The sequence below is a fragment of the Alligator sinensis genome, unplaced genomic scaffold, assembly GCF_000455745.1.
Source record: "Alligator sinensis unplaced genomic scaffold, ASM45574v1 scaffold295_1, whole genome shotgun sequence".
In the NCBI taxonomy this organism is placed as follows: domain Eukaryota; kingdom Metazoa; phylum Chordata; order Crocodylia; family Alligatoridae; genus Alligator; species Alligator sinensis.
In genome coordinates this window covers 344,572-365,068 of record NW_005842754.1, presented here as the reverse complement: position 1 = coordinate 365,068, position 20,497 = coordinate 344,572, and the positions used below count along the sequence as shown (strand labels likewise).

Genomic DNA, 20,497 nt, shown 5'->3' with positions numbered 1-20,497 from the left:
CCGGTGGCCGGTGAGAACGGCCACTCAGGCTAGAGCAGCCCGAGAGCGCCTGATCGAGCGGAGGCGGGCACACCCACCTCTTGGTTACTGGCCATAATAATGAGCAAGCTCCTCTCTAGGTCCCTCTGTTCCCATGGCTGGGCCTTCTGGCTTGTGGAAAAGTACTGAATTCTGAGCCTGATGCCGCGCCAGGAGGAGGGCAATGCTTTCTTCTCGCCCTCATCCTTGGTTGCTGGCCAGGCCACAAATGCAGCTGAGGCTATTTTCAATAGGACACTGTGCAATATAAAGCATATTATTGAGGGGACTCATGTTCATTGATAAGCACATAAAGACATGTGTAATGAATGCGTACTGAAGTAAATAAGTACATTATTAAGAATGATGAAATATTAAGAATTATAAATTGCCTTTACACATTTTAATATTTTAATTTGTTATGGGCACTAGTACTGCTAGGGTTTCTCTTCTGTCAACTTGAATTGTTGCACAAGTTCTGCAGGTCCATTTTGTATTATTCTCACCCTCCTCCTGGTTGCTGGCTACAAGTACTGCTGAGGCTTCTCTTCTGTGTACTACTTGAATTACGGAGGCTTTCTTTGCAAGCTTTGGCCCGAGCATCAGCTCAAGTATGGTAAGAGTTGTCCAAGTTCTGCAGATCCATTTTATATTATTCTAGCCCTCCTCCTGGTTGCTGGCCCTATTGGCTAATGAGCATATTATGGAATTGTAAGTACAGGTTTGTTGCTGTCCACAAATGTGGAGGCTTTCTTCTTGGTTGCTGGCCAAGTGCTCCAGCAAATTCCCTCCTGGGGTCCAGGTAGTAGGCCCATGCCTACAGGCTCTTCACCCCACTTGCCCACCTCTGCCTTACACCTCTCCGTTGCACCTTGTAACTTTCAAATTGTTGCTGGCCACAAAGGAAACTGAACTTTCTTCACAGGCTTTGGCCCGAGCATCAGCTCAAGTATGGTTCTGCAGGCCTATTTTAGTCTTTTCATCCTCCTCCTGGTTACTGGCCATGTCCCAGCAAATTTGGACTACGGTACATGTCTTCTGACTTCCACTCACCTACCACTCTGTCTCCTTGAGGCTTCTGTCTCCTTGAGTTTCTTCTCTGACTTGCGGAAGGAAGGAAGATTTTAAATAAATAAGGATAACAGAAAGTAGTATAACAGAAGGGGTGATTTTCCTCCCCAGCACCTTTACAATATAAAATATTGTAAAACCTCTATAAAACAGCACCTACCTGCTTCCCTTCCTCCCTCTCCTCCTCCCTCTCCCCCATCCATCCATCTCTCCTTCCCTAACCTTTGTGGCCAGCAAAAATTCAAACATTACTATGTAACAGATATTAGCATGGCCCAGCTCAGCCAGCCAGCTAAGTTGGACCATGTATTTCCACCTGAGGGGGCCTCTTTGGGACCGGGCCTGCCCCCTCCCCCTTTACCCAGCCATCTTCCTGCTGGGACATGCTCAGTAACCAGGAAGGGGTGCAAGATGCCTGCCTCCCTCCCTCTCCCCCATCCATCCACCTACCCACCCACCCAACCCGCTTCTGGTGGAGAACATTGTAACGCATTGCTACAGTCTTTATAGAGCTGCTAAAGGCTAAAGGCCCTGGGAGGTCCATGCTTGCCTTTTTTTTTTTTTTGGGGGGGGGGTGTTGTTTAGTCTTCTTTCTTGCAAGAAATGCTGGCTACATACTAGTACTGGCCAAGCATTCAACTTTCCTCCATCCAATAACAGCCCACCCTACAACCTTCCAGTAATGCCATGATTCCATAAAAGTCACGTAGTCATCATCAGCTCTTTGAAAACCACCCCACCCGCTCCCCACTGGCCATGCATGCCATATAGACCAAAAATAAAACACTGCTGGGACATGGTCAGTAACCAGGCTGACTGCCTGCCTGCCTGCCTCCCTCTTGCCCCACCACCATCCATCCCTTACCAAGTGAAATACTGCATGTAATTAGAGAAAGAGAACATTTACACTTATTATACAACAACAGTTGCCCGATAGTAGTAATACTGAAGGGAATATCAAAGGATTACTCAAGGGATGTTGGGAGAATATTGTGAATTGGTGTTTTTCCTATTGTATTGTGTTTGCTGGTAATGGCTGTACTGTAAAAAAAGTATTCACCAGTTGACTACCAACGTTGAGTAAAGCAAAAATGTGTATACTGTTTTAGCTTTATTGTGATTTCTCAATCAAATTGATTGAAATTCAAGTTATTGTGAAAAAAATAAAGATGAGGAACAAAAAATTCTGATTTGTATTTGCTCCTGCTTGCTTTCAGGAAATGGACCTAGGAGCAGGGGAACAGTTTGCAGCTGGCCAGGGGCAGGAGTGCAGTAGCTTCCCAGGCTAGACACAAAGCTGGTCAGGGCCCGTATTTCAGACTGGTTGGCCTCCCCTCCAGGCACCTCAGTAATATGTCTGGAGATAGCCATCTGCTGCATAACACTTCTGGCCTCTCTATAGGGAGCAGAGCGCTTTTTGAAACCCTGGCCTTGGCTGATTAGCAGCTCCCTGATGGGGTGACTCCCTGAGGTAACTGAGACCCATCTGATGAGGTCATGCCAATAACTAGTGTAGGAGAAGGAGGTATTATAAATTTTTTGAATTTGGATGAAAATAAGTTCTCCCACAATGATGCTTTCTTTGAATACACTTGATTCTGTAGAGGTGTAGAGGTAGCTGAACAGATTACCCTGGGCTGCCTTGGGAGTGCTGCTCTTCATTTCCCTCTCACCTTCTCCCTATCCTTTGAGAAGGCTGAGCAGAGAGATCTGGCAAGGGAGAACAAAGCAGTCCTGACCAAAATCTGATGAGCTCTCTCTGGGGGGGAGCAGGTTGAAGCTGGCTGTGGGGAGAAGGTGGCAAACCTGGCTCCAAAAGGTGCTACCCAGCTCCAAAAGGTGCTGCATGCAGGGTTTTGTAAAGAAAAATATTGCATTGCAAAGAAAGTATTGGGAAAAAAAATTGCATCACACCTCCCATAAGAGTACAGCCTGCAAAGAAAAAACTGCCAGGGGGTCAGAAAATAAAAGAAGCTGTTTTGGAGCTGTGGCAGCAGGCGTTAACCCCAACCGCCCACCCCACCCCCCCTGGTGGCCATGCATATGAAATGCATTATAATACATTAAAGACTTGCTAAAGTCTTTAAAGACTTTAGCAAGTCTTTAAAGACTTTAGCAAGTCTTTAAAGACTTTAGCAAGTCTTTAAAGACTTTAGCAAGTCTTTAAAGACTTGCTAAAGGCCCTGGAAGGTCCATGCATGGAGTAGTTTTGCAGATTGCCTGCTTGGCACTGGGGGTGGGTGGGGTTGTTTTGTCTTTTTTCCTTACAAGAAATGCTGGCTGCACCCTAACACTTAACAAGCATTCAAGCTCCCTCCATAACAGTCTACCCTGCAACTCATTGCAACTCTTTCCAGTAATGCCATGACTCCATAAAAGCCCCAAGCACAGCATCCCCACACTAAGGCAGGTGTGGTCTCTGAAAACCACCCCATCCACCCACCCCAAAGAAAACATGACACATATATAGAGCAAAAATAAAACACTCTATTCTAAAGGCTTTATTCAAAAAAGGGGATCTTGCTCCCCAGCACCTTCACAATATAAAATATATAGAAAATATTAAAAAAAAAAAAATTAAAAACTGCAAATCTACACATAAAGGTCTTTCTTTCACTCTCTTCATTAGTGGTTGCGCCCCTCTGCCCCGCCCCCCAGTGAGTTACACTTGCAAAAGTTTTCTGCAAGGAGGGGGAAAGAGGAAGAAGAGGAAGAGGAAGAGGAGGGGGTTTGGAGCACAGTTGAAAAACCAGACTTTTGCCCCCGCCCCCCCACACACGCACACAAGGTCAGTGGGACATATTACCTAAATATCACCCAGGACACTGAATATCCTGGGCATCGGGTCTGGCAGGCAGCGTCCTGCCCCTGGACTTTTGGTCATGGTTCTGAAATGGAATGTGATAAGTTTCAGAAGGTTTGTGATATTGAAGGAAGTCATGTAACCGCTCACTCCAAAGTTTCAAAATACTTGCAAAATATGTACCGTTATGGTGATGCTGCAGCTGTCATCGGGAGCTATGTCCACTGCAGTGGCAGCACATGGGGGAGGGGGAGAAGTGCGGGGGGGCGCAGATGGAGGGTACATCAGGAGGTGGGAGGACAGGGGGGTACGTGGGCGGGAGTGGGGGCAGCAGGACATACACTATAGGTGGCAGTGGGGGACAGAAGAATTAAGAGGGGGTAGTAAATTAAGGGATTATTGGCTTCCTCCCCTATTTCTTTTTGTTAAAATAAAAATAATAATTTTGCTGAGCAGACCCGACCTGGACCTGTGGCCACTTCCCTGTGTGCTGTGAGATAGAAGGGAGGGGGGGAGGAGTTAGGAGCAAAGGAGGGTAAAAAAGAACACACAGCATCACTTACTGGCTAAAGGCTGGAACACAGAGCCCCCTCGTGGTGAAGGGGATTAATTAGAAGTCTTTGGAGTCTCTGGCAGTTTGCACAAGCAAATCCATAGTTGGGGCGGTGTAACTGCAGAGAGTCGCAAATTAACACGTCTCCAAGTAGTGTTAGTTTAAGACACTAAATGGACTTTTAGAGCAGCAGTATGAAGGAGTGAGAGAGAGCAAACAAAAGACCCAAGGTGCCTTACATGCTGGGCAGGGGAGGTCAGGAGAAGAAAAGCAGCCTGCAGCAACAGATAGAGAGAGTGAAAACAAACAATACTCACAGCATGGAGGGCTGGCAGGGCTGCAGCTGGAGACTGGAAGGGAAGAGAAACATTCACCACACTTCTGGAGCAGCATCTCACTCAGGATTGGAGAAGAGAGGCTGCCCAGAAGTATTTCCAACCCCAGAGAGGGGCAGAGGGGGGTTAGTCCCCTGCAAGCCGCAGAGAGAGGAGCAGCTGAGCATCTCTCACGCAAGGGTTGCGAAATTTTCCAAAGGAACGCTCAGGGAGTGACCCTGAGAAGGAGGCAGGTGGAGGCCTGCACACACACAGCTGTTGATAATCTCTGGAGCAGAGTGTCAGCTGAGGAACTGGAGGAGAGGCCTGAGGAAACTGCTGTTCCAGGTTAGAGCCTTGCTGCACATGGGAGAGATCCCATTGTGACTGAATGTTCACAAGGAATCCGGGCAGGACTATGCAGAACAGCGACTGGACTAATTGATTTATTTCACTGTTGTGATTGGGCTTTGAGAGCCTGACCCCGGGTGAAGGGGACATGGACTGAGCCTGATAAGGAGACTGAGAGCAGTTGGGGTTGGGCTTTTTTGGTTCTTTTTCCTTTTTTTTTTTAAACTTGAGTACAGGCCAAGGCCAGCCCTGGAAGGGATGCACCTAACCAAAGCCAAAGGTCACCCTGGTGAGAGAGGGCAGAATAATAAATTAACAAGTAGTATTGTGACCTGGCTGCAAAGGATTGAGAGCACCATCTGGAGAGGCTAGGCTGGAGTAAAGGGGAGGTTTGGAGCCCCACAGAAGAAAACAAGGATTGAGACTGGGTAAGATCACCTTGGGCATTGCCTCCTAGAATATAATTTCATCAAAGTCGTGGCAGGCGAGAAACACAAGATCAACTTCCTGGCAGACCAGGTGATCCAAAGCTGAGGTCCACCCTGTCACGGCCTGTAGGAAAACAAGCTTAGGGCAGCAGTAGCAAGCCCTACAACTGTCACAGGCAGGAAATCCTAGGTTGTACAAATACAACCGCAGTTGCATTAGCGTAAACAGGAAATATCATTTCATCTACACATGTCCTAAGGTGAGAATAAAAATAAAGACAGGAACAAAAAGAATAAAAATAAAATAAGAATAAAAAATAATTTAAAAATTTAAAATATTGGTAAACCAATAAACCAATAACATAAATTAACAAAAAAAGTGTAAATATATGTGTAAAAAATGAAATTAATCAAAGTCATGAAATGAGCCTTAATTAAATTATCTAAATTAATGAAACAGCACAAGTTTTGGTGATTTGTACAAATCAGTGTGCTGTGAGCTGTGGGCACCCCGTGCTGTACTTTAGTACTATGAGATCAGTGGTGCCACCTGCAGTAATTTACTGTGAATAGCACGGTGAGCATTTTATGAGATTTCTGAGTGATCGCGTGTATACAGTGATGGAAAAAATTAAAACCAACCATTTCAATTTAGGGGGCATAAAATGAGACCCCGAGGACTAAACTCCTGTCACATGTACAAGCGCCATTCTGGTCCTACACCCCCAACACTCCTCCAGGAAACAGAAGCCGATGGGACAGTTCCACCTGCACTTGTTTCCAGAAAGAAAGGGGAGGGTGAAGGGATGCGAATGGACCAGAAAAGCTGTAGGGCATGAGGCAGCTTTGCTGCCTGTTTTAGGCTGCTTAGACTCCCTAATGCAGGAGGAGCGTGCAGGGCAGTTTTACATGGCCACTGCCACCACAGCATCCCTGGAGGGGGGCCCTGTGGCACTCCAGTTGAGATCCATTAAACCAGGGAGCTGAACCTGCTCATTGTTCTAGTCTCTGTGGATTGTATGCAGACTTTTGCCTGGCAGAAACTACTGTGACCACATTTCCTCACATATAATGCACACTCCAATTTCAGCAGCTAGTTTTTGAAAAAAAGGTGGGTGTTTTTCCTGGGGAAAATATGGTAATTTGACCAAAAGTTTTATATGCTAATTTTACTCCCCCTCCTTGGTTTCAGACTGGTGTGCTTTGGCTGCAGTGGATTTATCCACAATGATGAGCAACATCATCAGTTAAAGCACCCCCGCCACCATTTTTCAGTACGGAGATGCTCTGGGCAATTTAATTAGAGCGGAGCATCCTCTAGCACACATATAAACTCCTGGAGCACACATATAAATGACAGCATTATAAGTGCAAGGCAAACAAATGGAGCTAGACAATACAGTGGTGTGTGATGGCAAAGATAATATCATAGTGAATGTTTCTATAGTGCTCCCTACTGGCCTAGCCTAAAGGGACTCAAACCAGTATTAAAATGAAGGCAACATTGTTTATTAAGGAACATGAGCTGATGCGTAAATATCAAAGCCAACTCAGAAATACTGCCTTCCCATGTGGGCCAAATCTAAACCCACAATGAACAGTTAGCCCCATAAATCACACACAGCTGGCAAAGACACAAAATTGCCTTGGGGTCTAGCTCTGGGATGCTCAGTTCCATTCTTGGAAGAATCTTGAGCCCTGCCTGACTATGTCCCAGGGCACCTCATAGGGAAGTGAAATTCTCTCTCATAACTTAACATGGTCATTGTGATGTGAAGCTTTTGGAGGTTTAACAGGGGACCCCTAAGACCCACTGCATGGGCAAATGTTAGAGATCTCAGGCAACAGAACCCCTGTTGCTACAGAAAGCAAGTGAAGCTTTCAGGGAAGCTAGTTGGAAAAGGGCAGCAGGTCTGCAGCAGAGATAAAGGGCTACAGGGCCAAGCCAGTAAGCTGCAAACAGTGACATACTAGCCCGCTGATTTAGATAATTAACACCACCTGGGCCCTCTTGCCAGGGAGTCACAAGTTAGGTGACTGGAAAGGGGAGGAGAAAGTGGCCATTATAAGACTGAGCCTAGGACTAGAGGCTCAATCTGGTCCAGATTTCCAGGGGCAAGGACCTCAGCTAAGAGTTGCACAGACAACCAAGTAGTTTGTGTTCTATAACTGTTTATCTTTGAGTTTATGTTGACTGTTTTACAACTGTGAGGTTCAAGGGTGGTTGAAGGAGAGGAGGTCACCATGGGTGCCAGTGAGGCACTCTGTAGTTTGAGCTGAAGTACAGTGTGTGCCTGGAAAACTGCATAGAGGGATAGTAGCTCTGAGATGCTGCCTTTCTGGGACAGGCAAGGATGAGCACCTGATGAACCGCATAGAGGGCAAGAGACCTAGAGAACTGTATAGAGGGATGAAGACTGTGGGCCCTAGAGAAGCAGTAAAGTCTAGCTGGGGCTGGAGAAAGGTCAATCCTCACACCCTAACCTAAGGGTCTGGGGGTAGGAGTGTCAGGGCTTGAACTGTCCTGGAACATTTTATGAGGTGTATCTGCTCTTCCTCTCTTCTAGTCTAGTCCCAAACAACAGTTTTCCAAACAAATTCCTTCCCTTCTCTCAAATTACTATTGTATGTTGTAACAGGGAGCCCTTGCCTTGTTAGTGGAAAGTGGCATGGCCACTTTAAGGACCAGGTTTTTATAGCAACCTGCAAAGCAGGGGTTAAGGAAAGACCCTGTGGGCAAGTGTGGCGGAGCACTAGGAGGGTGCTTGCCATGTAGATTGGGCTGCAGCAAGTGGGAGAAGGGCTGGCAGGTAATGCAGCCAGGTGAAACCCCAGTGACTCATTCTTAAAAGGGAAGGTGTGTGGCAGAGCACCAGTGGGGGTGCTCACCACTTGGGGATGTTGCAAGCTCTGTGGGAGCTTGCTGACTGAGCAGCAAGGAAAGTCCTCCCCAGGATCCATTTTTAAGGGGGAAGTTGGGTGTCAGAGCACTCAGGGTGCTCTGCCACTTTAAGAACTGGGCCAGGCAGCAGGCAGGTGCAGCCCAGTCCTGATGAGTGGCCATCTTAAGCCTCAGACCAGCAGGGCTGGATTTAGCAGTTGCTGCCTGGCGCTGAGGAAGGAACATCGCCTGGTGGAGCGGCTGCTCTGGAGACAACATGGAGGTAAAGGCAGGAGCTATGGGGTGGCTTGGAGGCTCCTGGTCCTGAACATGATCTAAAATTGCACCCTGCCAGGATAGGGAGTTCTTGTGGTCCTGCCTGTGGCAGGACAGGGCTAGCAAATGCCAGGTTTCATAGTTTCATAGTAGGTAGGGTTGGAAGGGACCTGAGCAGATCATCAAGTCTGACCCCCTACCATGGGCAGGAAAGAATGCTGGGGTCAAACGACCCCGGCTAGGTGACTATCTAGCCTCCTTTTGAAGACCTCCAGGGTAGGAGCGAGCACCACTTCCCTTGGAAGTTGGTTCCAGATCCTAGCCGCCCTGACTGTGAAGTAGTGCCTCTTGATATCTAGCCTGAATCTACTTTCGGTCAACTTATGGCTGTTATTCCTCATTACTCCCAGTAGTGCTCGGGGAAAAACGGACTCCCCCAATGCCTGCTGGTCCCCCTTAGCCAGCTTGTAGATGGTCACCAGATCCCCTCTCAGCCTTGTCTTGTGGAGGCTGAACAGGTTCAGGTCCTGTAGCCTCTCCTCGTAGGGCCTGCCCTGCTGCCCCCTGATCATGTGGGTGGCCTTTCTCTGGACCCTCTCGGTGCTGTCCACATCCCTCCTGAAGTGCGGCACCCAGAACTGGATGCAGTACTCCAACTGTGGCCTGACCAGTGTCACATAGAGGTGGAGGATCACCTCCTTGGACCTGCTCTTGATGCATCTGTGGATTCATGACAAGGTGCAGTTAGCCTTCCTGACCGTGTCCCCACATTGCCAGCCCAGGTTCATTTTGGAATCAATAATGACTCCAAGAGCCTTTTCTGCCTCTGTGCTGACTAGAAGGGAGTTCAGGACCATCCAGGTGAAAGGCAGGTTAGGGCGCCTAAACCCCTGCCCCCACCATCTGGTGGGTTACTAGATAACATTGGAGGGAGTTAGGGCCAGGCACGCCCATGTGGGGCACCTGAGCCTCGGTGGGAGCAAGGCCCTGCAGTGTAGGTGGTGGGGCCAGGCACAGCTGTGGCCACCTGACCCCACTTAGGGTGTAAGACCCTGGGGGGAGAAGGACAGTTGTGGGCTAGGCACACTGATGAGGGACATCTGAGCCTGTAGGGGTGTTCGGCCCCGGGCCCCAGAAATGGGGGCGGAGCATTGAGTTTAGGCCCTGCAAGTATTGGAGTGAGACATTGAAGATCAAGAGCACTGGTGTAATGGGAGTCCAGGAAGGGCGGCTGTTCCTCAAGGGAGCAATCCTTTGGCCACAGGAGACAATCCCATTGCGCATAAAAGGGGGCAAAGGGGCCTAGAAACCCTCTTGAATGAACAGGGAAATCCAGGAAAACCTAGGGGCAAACAAAGAGGCATACAGGCTATGGAAGCAGGGGGTAGCTACCAAGGAGGAGTATACCTACTTGGCTCGCACTTTCAGGAAATCGGTTAGGAAGGCCAAAGCAGCAATGGGACTCAGGCTAGCAACAAAAATTAAAGACAACAAAAAGTCCTTCAGGTATATAGGGAGCAAAAAGAAGGTGCAAGGTAACATAGGACCCCTACAGGACAGGCTAGGGCAATTGGTGACAGATAGGAGGGACAAGGCTGAACTCTTCGATGAGTGTTTTGCCTCTGTAATCCTGAACACGGATCAAGACAGATCTCCCAATTGCATTATAGATAGGCACAGAAGGAACACAAGCCTACCAATGGTCAGCACCGACTTAGTAAAGGGACATTTGAAGGGGCTGGATGCGTTTAAATCAACAGGCCCAGATGACCTGCATGCAAGGGTGCTGAAGGAATTGGCCAATGTCATAGCACAGCCACTGGCACAGCTGTTTGAGTACTCTTGGGGCTCAGGTCAGGTCCCAGAGGACTGGAAAAGGGCCAATGTGGTTCCTATTTTCAAGAAGGGGAGGAAGAAGGATCCGGGTAATTATAGGCCATTTAGTCTCACCTCTATCCTTGGGAAAACCTTTGAAAAAACTATTAAGGATCACATTTGTGGGAGCCCAGCAAGAAAAATAATGCTGAAGGGCAACCAGCACAGGTTCATAGCAGGTAGATCCTGCTGGACCTTGTTTCTTTTTATGACCAGGTCACAAAAAGCTTAGATGCAGGAGTCAAGGTAGATGTCATCTACTTGGATTTTAAGAAGGCCTTTGATACGGTATCTCATCCTATTCTCATGACCCCAGTGCTCTTTCCTGCCCAGGGCAGGGGGTTGGGCTCAATGATCTATTGAGGACCCTTCCAACCCTAACAACTATGAAACTATGAGTAGGGGGGCATGAGTTGAGGCCCTGTGAGTAGGGGGCATGAGTGGAGGTCCTATTAACTTGGGGGACCAGATTTGATCTAGGTAAGACTTCAGGCACCTGAGGCTACAGGTGGGCCTGAGGTTGATTGAAGGGTGGCAGAGGAGAAGCCGCAGAGAAATGAGGGGGTGAGTCGGCAGCCCTGTATAGAGAGCAGCTGCAGGGAGTTACCTGTTTAAGAGACAGGGACAGAGTTGATGCAGTATTTTGCAAACCGCCCAGTGTTCATTCAGATGAGGGCAGTTGGAGATGTTGAAAAGGCCGTGCACTTGCTGGCCAGGGAGTGAAGGGAATCAAGCCTGAGGACCCTCCGGGTGAGGGCAGGGTGAGTGTGCCCCCGGGAAAAAGAAGTGGTACGAGTGAGGCCCAGCAAGGACAGTATGAAAGAGATCGTGTGAGAGACAGTGGAGTATGAGAGGCCTCAGTGAGAGGGAAGCAGTATGTGTGTGGCCCGTAACAAGGCAGGTTGTGAAAGGCCTAATACTGTAATGAGTTGGGCCCGGCCTCAGGCTGGAGCTTTACACAGTTGTTAGAAACATCTGCGAGGCATGGGACACGTAAGGGAAGGTAGGAGAGTGTACTGAAGGCCCTAGACACTAGGGCCCAGAATGGGCAGCCTCTCGCCTAATTAAGATCATAATTACTTAACAGCAAGGCATGGCAGATAAACTAGGCAAGCAGCGTGCCTAGAGGCAGTGGGAGACAAGCACTGTGGCTGGCTGGGGGCCTCCCACTTTTGCCACAGCAAGTCAGCTGACAAGGAAGTCACCTGACCTGCATGGCAGGCCTTAGGAAACAGGAAATATAAGAGGCCAGATCTGGAGACAGAGGGTGCAGTCGGTCTCTGCACATTGTTGGGGAAGAAGCTCTGCCTTGAAGAGGACTTTATCAGAGAAATTGGTTGGGGGCTGTCCGCCTTGGAGACTATAAGCTAACAGGGGTAAAGCCTGGTACTTAAAGGTTAGTTACACAGCCTGAAGGAATAGGATTTGTGTTATAGCCAGTTTGCTAACTGATGGTTTGGGTGGGACTGTGAGAGGTGGCTTTGGAGGTCCCACTAGTGCCCTAGGGGCACAAGATCACCTTTGAGCCCATCTAGGGGCAGGCTCAGAGTGTAGCCAGAGGGCCCAGAGCCCAGGGAAGGGCAGAACCTGGGGCCAGAGGGCCTGAAGTCCAAGAAGTAGCCCATGAGCCCAACAGGGGCAGAGACAGGGGCTAGAGAAGCCATAGCCCAGGCAAGGGAAAGATAGAAGCCCAAGGGGGCAAGACAAGGGCTGGAGTCCAAGAAGCCAGACTCAATGTGGTGGATCTGAGCCAAAAAGGCCCAGCCATAGCAGTGGGGAAGGCCAAGGCCCCAACAAGGGCCTGAAGTAGCCTGGTGGCTTTGGGGACAAGTGTCCCACTGGGTATGATGTTGAATACTGTCAGTGAAGCATGGCGTGACTATAAGAAACTAACATTGTATGAATCAAGGAGATCAATCATAACATTTTCATTGTGGTAGCTGGATTCCAAGATGGCTGCTGCAAATTTACAGTTTTGTTCACTATTAGATACTCAAAGTTTACAAAATTGCTATATCAACTCTGTTCTGTTTCAGATTACCTCAATATGAAAACTTCTGATGAAGATTGTCAACAAAAGACACCTCCTTATTGCCCAACTGGTGGAGAATGTGGTCAATCTGAACCCTCCCTCCAAGGGTGGAAAAGGAAGAGGCTCTTTTGCAGCAGCTCCAGCTGCAACAGCAGCAATTTCACTAGCTCCAGCTGCAGCAACATCGATTTCAAAGACCTGCAGCAGCAACAGTAGGAATTTCAAAAATAGCTGCAATTGCAATAGCAGGATTTCTTACAGCAAGTGGTATGACAGCAGAACCTGGGTCAAGGGGGTGGAGACCCTGTACACCCTAAGAGCAAGCCTGGGGTTCTGACCAAGATGGGGCCAGCCGATGACCCAGAAGCCTTTTTAGCCACGTTTGAATGTGTGGCAGAGGCATACGAGTGGGTCTGGGACACGTGAGCCATGTGGGTGGCCCCACTTCTTACGGGGGAAGCCCAACCTGCTTATCACATGTTGGGGTTGGAGGCGGTTCGAGACTACAGGATAAGTAAAGTGGCAATTCTTGATTGCCTGAGCCTCACTGAGGATGCTTACCAGGGCTGGTTTAGAACTGAGGCCTGAGATTCCCACAACCATCCCCAAGCTATGGCTCAGAGACTAAAGGATTGATGTACCTGGTGGCTCCACCCAGGTAACCGATCAGTGGGGAAGATTGCAGAACTGGTGGCACTGGAGCAATTTTGCATTATCCTCCTTGTAGAGATGCACAAGTGAGAATAATGCCTTTGCGTGGCCACTCTAAAAGAAGCCACTACTAGGGCAGAGGACTTTCTTGGGGTGGATGTGAAGTGTCGGGACCTCTGATGGAGTCAGCCTTTAAGTAGTAGGGGAAAGCCCAGTGGACACAGAGTGTCTGTGGGGATGATGTGGAGAGGGCCCATCACCTCCCCAACACCAGCTCAGAGAGGGACTGGCAGCTGACCTTGCCAGGGTACTGGTACCCCTGAAGCCACCCTGCAATCTGAACCAAAGGTCAGATGCCCAACTAACTTGTTTCCAATGCAGGGAGAAAGGGCACCAGGTCCAAGATTGTCTCCAGATGGGCTATGGGTACTCATCTGCATATCGCATTAGAAACGGGGGGGAGGGGACTCTGACATGTGCAGCTATGTTGCCCCCATAAAGATTGGAGAGGTCTGAGTTGATGGGCTCGTGGACTCTGGCTCAGACTAGACGCTTGTTCAGGCCCAATACGTGAAGGCCGAAGACATCCCTATGGGGAATGTACTCATGTGACCTGTATCTATGGGGACACCTAGCCCTACCCTGTGGCTTATCTAAAACTATCAACTGGTGCACGTGAGGGCCAAGTGGGTGCTGCTGTGGCCTCCTGTTGGGCCTATCCTGTGGTAGTGGGTTGGAACTAGGGCTTGATGAGTCACCTGCTGTGGAAAGCCCGCCGAATGCAGAAGGCCCCAGTGGGTCCCAACCCAGCACAGCCTATGCTTGACCTAGAGCTGTTTTTGGACCCAGAGCTGTTTGGGCCACAACCCTAATCACACCAAGAATGGAAGCGGGCTTGGCAAGAAACCCTCCTTGGACAACAAAAGCACTCAGGGATGGGTATTGCAGGCCAATGTAATTTAGATCCTCCAGAGATTGGCGGGGGGTAATGTGCCAAGGCCTACTGAGCCCACACTTGAACTGGAACTGGGTATGGGCCAGGATTTTTTGCAGGAGCAAGAAAAGGACCCTGTGTAAGTGAGGTTATATGGACAGTTGGCCCAAGCCTACCGAGCCATCCCTCAACCCCTGCCAGAATAGCCAAGACCCACATTTTGAACTACAGGAGGACCTCCTAGTCTGAATGACCAAAGATGGAGGGGAGGCACAAGAACTTGGCAGTCCCAGCTGTTGGTGCCCTGGTCTTACCACAAGCAGGTTCTAAGACTGGCCCATGATGTACCCTGGGGGTGTCACCTAGGGCAAGAGAAAACCCAGAGCTATGTGTGCTGGCAAGATTCTTCTGGCCTGGAGTGTATAACAAGATCAAGAAGTACCGTGCCTCGTGCCCCGAGTATCGGTTGGTAGTGCCCCAGCTTGGTCCCAGAGCCCTATTGGTGCCTGTCCCCTTGGTTGATACCCAGTTCGAGCAGGTCGGGGTGGATTTAGTTGGCTCACTAGAACCCAGCTCGCAAGGCACTCGATTCATATTAGTACTCATGGACTACACCACTTGCTACCCAGAGGCCTTGGCAATTTGGTCAGCATCCACCCAAAGTGTGGCCTTGGAATTGACACAAATCTTTTCCTAGGTGGGTATCCCAAAGGAGGCCTTAATCAACCAAGGTATGTGTTTGTTTGTTTTTTGTCCCAAGTGTTGCAAGAGGTTTCAGGGTTGTTCAAAGTTCATTCAATCAAGACCTCGGTGTACCACTCCCAAACCAATGGACTTGTTAAACGATTTAACCAGATATTAAAGGGAATGTTATAGAAGTTTGTAGCCAGTTAGCCTCAGAATTGGGACTGGCTACTCCCCCTACCTGTTGTTCACCATTCATGAGGTGCCCCAGTCCTCTACAAGCTTTTTGCCATTTGAGTTGTTATACGGGAGACAGCCCCAAGGGGTGCTGGACTTACTGCAGGAATTGTGGCAGTCTCAGGTCTCCACTACACAGAATATTGTACAATACATGCTAAAGTTGCGTGAACAGCTGGATCTGGTGGGGGCACTCATGAAAGAAAACCTGGAAGCTGCCCAGTACAGACAAGAACAACATTATAGTAAAGGGGCCTGACTACAGATATATCAGCTGAGAGACTGAGTGCTGCTCTTGCTGCCATCACCAGAAACCAAACTATTGGTCAAATGGCAAGGCCTGTTCGAAGTACTGTGGCATGTTGGGCAAGGCTACTATGAAATACGCCTTGTAGGGAAGTGGCATGAGTCACAGGTGTACCATGGCAAGCTCTTAAAACCCTGGATTGGCCAAGAAGCCTGCCTGATGACCCTGAACTGGGAGACAACCACCTCAGGGGCACAGGATCCTCCCACCAATCCTCCAGGAGGGCCCCTTTTGGGGGAGGGACTAACCTTGGCTCAGCAGGGAGATATGAACACCATGCTGATGGAGTTTATGGAGATGCTCATGGAGAAACCCAGTAATACCACATTGGTGGAGCACTGGATTACATTCAAGCCTGGCATCATCATCCAAAAAGTATGCTCATGAATTCCGGCATGGTTAAGGGACACAGTCTGGCAAGACATGACAAAAATGGTAGACTTGGGGGTAATAGAGGAGTCTGCGAGTGAATGGAGCAGCCCTACTGTACTGGTCCCAAAGCCTGACTGCACTGTCAGCTTCCGCACTGACCTTCACAGGATCAATGTGGTTTTGAAATGTGATGCATACTCCTTGCCTAGGATAGATGAACTGGTAGAAGGAATTGGCCATGCCAAGTATATATCCACCTTGGACCTAGCAAAAGGGTACTGGCAGATTCCCCTGGACCCTGCATCCCATGAAATGATGGCCTTCACCACCCTATGGAGGTTATGTCACTTTTGAACTCTCCCTTTTGGACTCCATGGTGCCCCAACAACTGATGGACAGGATATTCAAGGAGTAAGGCCAGTCCTACAATCAGTCCATATGGCAGGAGTTATGGTCAACCCAACCAAGTGTCACCTAGGCAAGACCAAGACTAAGGATCTTAGGCATATCCTGGGCAACAGTAAGGGCTAGCCTCTGATAGACAAGGTACAGGCCCTGGTACAATCCCCAGTACCCGCAACAAAAAGACAGGTAAAATCCTTCTTAGGCTTGGCTAGCTATTATTGGTGGTTTATTCCCCAGTTTGCAGCCCTCACGGGCCCCCTAACTGATCTCCTTCAAAAGGGGGCCCTACAACAGGTGAAATGGTCACCAGAGTGTGCCTTCTCTTAACCCCTGGGAGTACCATCTCCCTGTCTACTGCTTGCTCAGGAGCTCCTTCCATGTCAGCAGTCAGGGTGAGTGCCTGCCCCATCTCTGGCCCTGGGCTTATCTCTCAGTTAAACCTCACCCCTTTCTGGTGACAATATTTGGATCTTGGGGAGTGTAAGTGGGATGGGTGATCTTAGCTTTGTCTTTCTTCTGTTCTTGTCTGCCACGACTTGGATTGAAAGAAAATGAGGGAGAACAGTGATCTTTTCAAGGCTAGTGATCAATAAATACCACCTTGATGGAACATGCTCACTGTTGGTTTATTGTTTCAAAATAAAGTAGCTCCAGAACAATAGCCTCGCTAATTACTTCATTAGCGAGGCACATCTGGGTTGCCGGACAGATAACTCGGCACCAAACGCTTCACAGATACAATGTAGCGCTGAACATTCCAAGCACCGATTATCTCATTAACTAGGCACGTTCCCAATGTCTCTCGCATCCGCCGCATATCAAGAGCGGTCCTGGCTGCTCCTGTTTCCCACACTACCACTCTCGGCGACAATGCCAATCTGGGGTTGGAACCTGAACTGGCATGAAATCCTCCTGCCAGACCAAAGTCTTGGGGTCCCTATTGCTGCTCAGGGTTCCCCTGCCATGCTGTTCTGCCCAGCCCCAGTTCTCTCTTCACTCACCAGAGCTGCTGGAGTTACAAGGTACACGGCTTACCTGGTGTCTCTCAGTCTCAGGTCCCGAGATCCTGGTATCTTCCTAAAGTTGTCAGGTGAGCTTCTTGTCTTTCCTCTCTGTCTGGGGCTTTGGCTGCCCCTCGCTGTCCTCTCATGCCTGAAGGCAATTAGTCACTGCCCTGCCACCAGCTTTATGCCAGTTTTGGCAGGCTAATCACCTGATCTTGTCTGGGGTGTGTAATTTTCTCCACCCGGCAGGGTTCATCATTGGGTCAGTCTTGCCTGACCTAGCCTAAGTAACAGGGCTCCTGCGTGAGTCCCTGTTACAGAGAGCACTGGATTTGCAGCTGAATAAAGGCTTTTATCTGTGTCTCAGCAAAAGCTGCTGACCACAAGACAAAATGATATATTAAAAGTAACATTGCAAATACTTAGGCAAGCAGTTGCCTAACAATGGGGTAGTGTGTAGGATATATGGTGTAAGAAGAACAAGATGCAGCCCACCAGCTATCATCAGGAGATAAAGCAGAAGCAAAACCTTGGAGATGAAGAAGGAGTCAACAAAAAACCAGAAAGAACCAGCAAGTGACTGGAGGAAGTGGAGGTCAAAGTCTTATGCATGCGCTCTTAGCAGAGAGGCATGTAAATGTGTTAAATGCACAGGTAATTCCATGTTAATGAAGTAAACAGTAAACAGAGGTGGAGCTTGAGAGAGGAGGAGATATGGGTGGAACCAAAGAAGGGGCAAAGGTGAAATAAAAGTTAATGAACATGAATCAAAGTGTATAAAATGTGTAAAGAACTAATGTTCACTGATGCTCCCTGGTTTCACAGGCTGTGTGTCTGTGAGGGAGCTCGCCCGAAGCTATCTCCATTTTGAATAAAGCTGTTGTGAGCAATGTGTGCTGGTGATTGCTCCCTGCTTGCTCTGGGTAATGAGTAACAGGAGCCATCAGCAATTGGATCATCGTCTCCCTAGTCAGTGGGTGCTGCATGGAGTCGGAGTCTAACGGTAAGGTGCTCCCCATGCTTGCTGACTAAGCTCCTTCTAGAGCCTCCTCCCATCTTAAAGTAACAGATATGCCCAGTGCCCATAACAGTCACAGAGGGTTCCCTTGCAGGAAGGGAGAGTGTCTACCCTGGGATGCTGGAGGACCTGGACAAACACTATCACCCTATGTGTGATATTCCACATGCTCAAATTAAAGTTTGAGAGAAACCAGCTACAAAAGTGTTCAACATTTTTTCAAGGAACACTTTTGTGGCTGGTTGCTCATTTTTATTATGTGATAATTAGTTTGCATGTGCAGCATCTCTAAGTTTCTGGTGCAATTAACTAGTTAATACAATAAATGTAATGTGCATCAGGCCTAAATTTAAACACTGATTAAAAAGCACAAATTATTCCAACTGTAGAGCACAAGAACAATCTCTCACTTCCCCTTTACCCTCCTCAATGGACTGAATCCAAAAGCTTGGATACTGGTTTCTCTGTCTACTCTTGTCTCCAGAATGGGGCAGATTCGTGGCTCTTATTAGGAACGAAAGTTTTCAATGGAACACAGATAGGGTTTTTTTCCCATGCTAAGATTTACAGTTCTATTACAATAAGATTTTTTTTTTAGTATTGGGCTTCCAGGTTAGAAAGTAGACTCTTACTTTTAAATGGTCATCCAGAACAATGGTGACATTTTTTGAGGGGTAGGGGAGGGGACAGTTCGTAGTGGGAGTTGGTAATATCTCTTATTCAACAAACTGATTTGTTAGGAGAGATGGTAGACAAGCTTTCCCCATTAAGACAATTTATGCTTAAGGACTTTTGTAGCATCTCTCCCAACTCTTCATAGTTTCATAGTAGTTTGGGATCAGAAGGGACCTGAACAAATCATCTAGTCTGACCTCCCGCCACTGGCAGGAGCACACACTGGGATCACACGACCTCAGACAGGTGTTTGTCCAATTTCTTTCTGAATTTACCCAGGTAGGAGCGAGGACCACTGCCCTAGGAAGTTGGTTCCAGATCCTAGCCACCCTAACAGTGAAATAGTGCCTCCTAATCTCTAACCTGAACCTATTCTCCAGCAGCTTCTGGCCACTGTTCCTCGTCACCCCAGGTGCTTCAGTGGGGAATAGGGCCCTTCCTATTTGCTGCTGATCTCCCCTAATGAGTTTGTAGGCAGCCACCAAATCCCCCCTCAGCCTCCGCTTGCTGAGGCTGAACAGGTTCAGGTCCCTCAGCCTCTCCTCATAGGGCCTGCCCTGTTGCCCTTCAACCAAGCGGGTGGCCCTCCTCTGAAACCTCTCAAGGCAGGCCACATCCTTCTTAAAGTTCGATGTCCAGAACTGGACGCAGTGCTCCAGTTGAGGCCGGACCAATGTCATGTAGAGGGGGAGTATCACCTCTGGACCGGCTTGAGATGCATCTTTGGATGCACAACAAGGTGCAGTTGGCTTTGCTGGCTGCGATCTGGCATTGGCGGCTCATGTTCATCTTGGAGTCAATAATGACTCCAAGATCCCTTTCCGCCTCTGTGCTCACAAGGGGGGAGCTCCCCAGCTTGTCTGTATGCTGTGGATTCCTTCTCCCCAGGTGCAGCACCCTGCATTTATCTACATTGAACCCCATCCTATTACCATCCGCCCACTTCTGTAGTCTGTCTAAATCTCATTGCAGCCTCTCTTTTCCTTCAAGCGTGCCTACCTCTCCCCACATCTTGGTGTCATCGGCAAACTTGGACAACATGTTTTCCACCCCCTCGTCCAAGTCGTTGTTGAACAGGGTAGGCCCCAGGACCTAGCCCTGGGGGACCCCATTATTCACATCCCACCGGGTCGAGTACAACCTGTCCACCACCACTCTCTGGGTGTGCCCAATCAGCCAATTTTTGACCCATCCAACTGTGTAGGCATCAATGTCACAGTCACTCAATTTATTAATGAGAATGGGGTGAAAGACAGTGTCAAAGGCCTTCTTAAAGTCCAGAAGGACTATGTCCACAGCGACAACATCATCTAGGGATTTAGTTACCTGGTCATAAAAGGCCATCAGGTTGGTCTGGCAGGACCTGCCTTTGATGAACCCATGTTGATTTCTCCAGGGCATGATCTCTCCTGCTGGCCCCTCACAGATGTGATCCTTGGTAATTATTTCAAGGATTTTCCCCAAGACCAATGTGAGGCTTATGGGCCTATAGTTTCCTGGGTCCTCCTTTCTCCCTTTCTTATAAATGGGGAGAAGCTGGTCTCATAAAAATATTACTTTTGCTTCTCATATACTTCAGAGGGCTGACTTCAATGAGCGAGGGCTGGC

General features: G+C 48.7%; 1 long non-coding RNA gene across 1 annotated transcript; it reads right to left on the bottom strand.

Moving 5' to 3' along the window:
- Positions 1–412: 412 nt before the first annotated feature.
- On the bottom strand, positions 413–4,966 carry LOC112552086. Its single transcript, XR_003096440.1, has 3 exons — positions 4,763–4,966; positions 3,896–3,977; positions 413–1,121 (listed from the first exon to the last, which is right to left on the bottom strand). It is a non-coding gene; the product is annotated as an uncharacterized LOC112552086 (long non-coding RNA).
- Between the last annotated feature and the right edge of the window lie 15,531 nt (positions 4,967–20,497).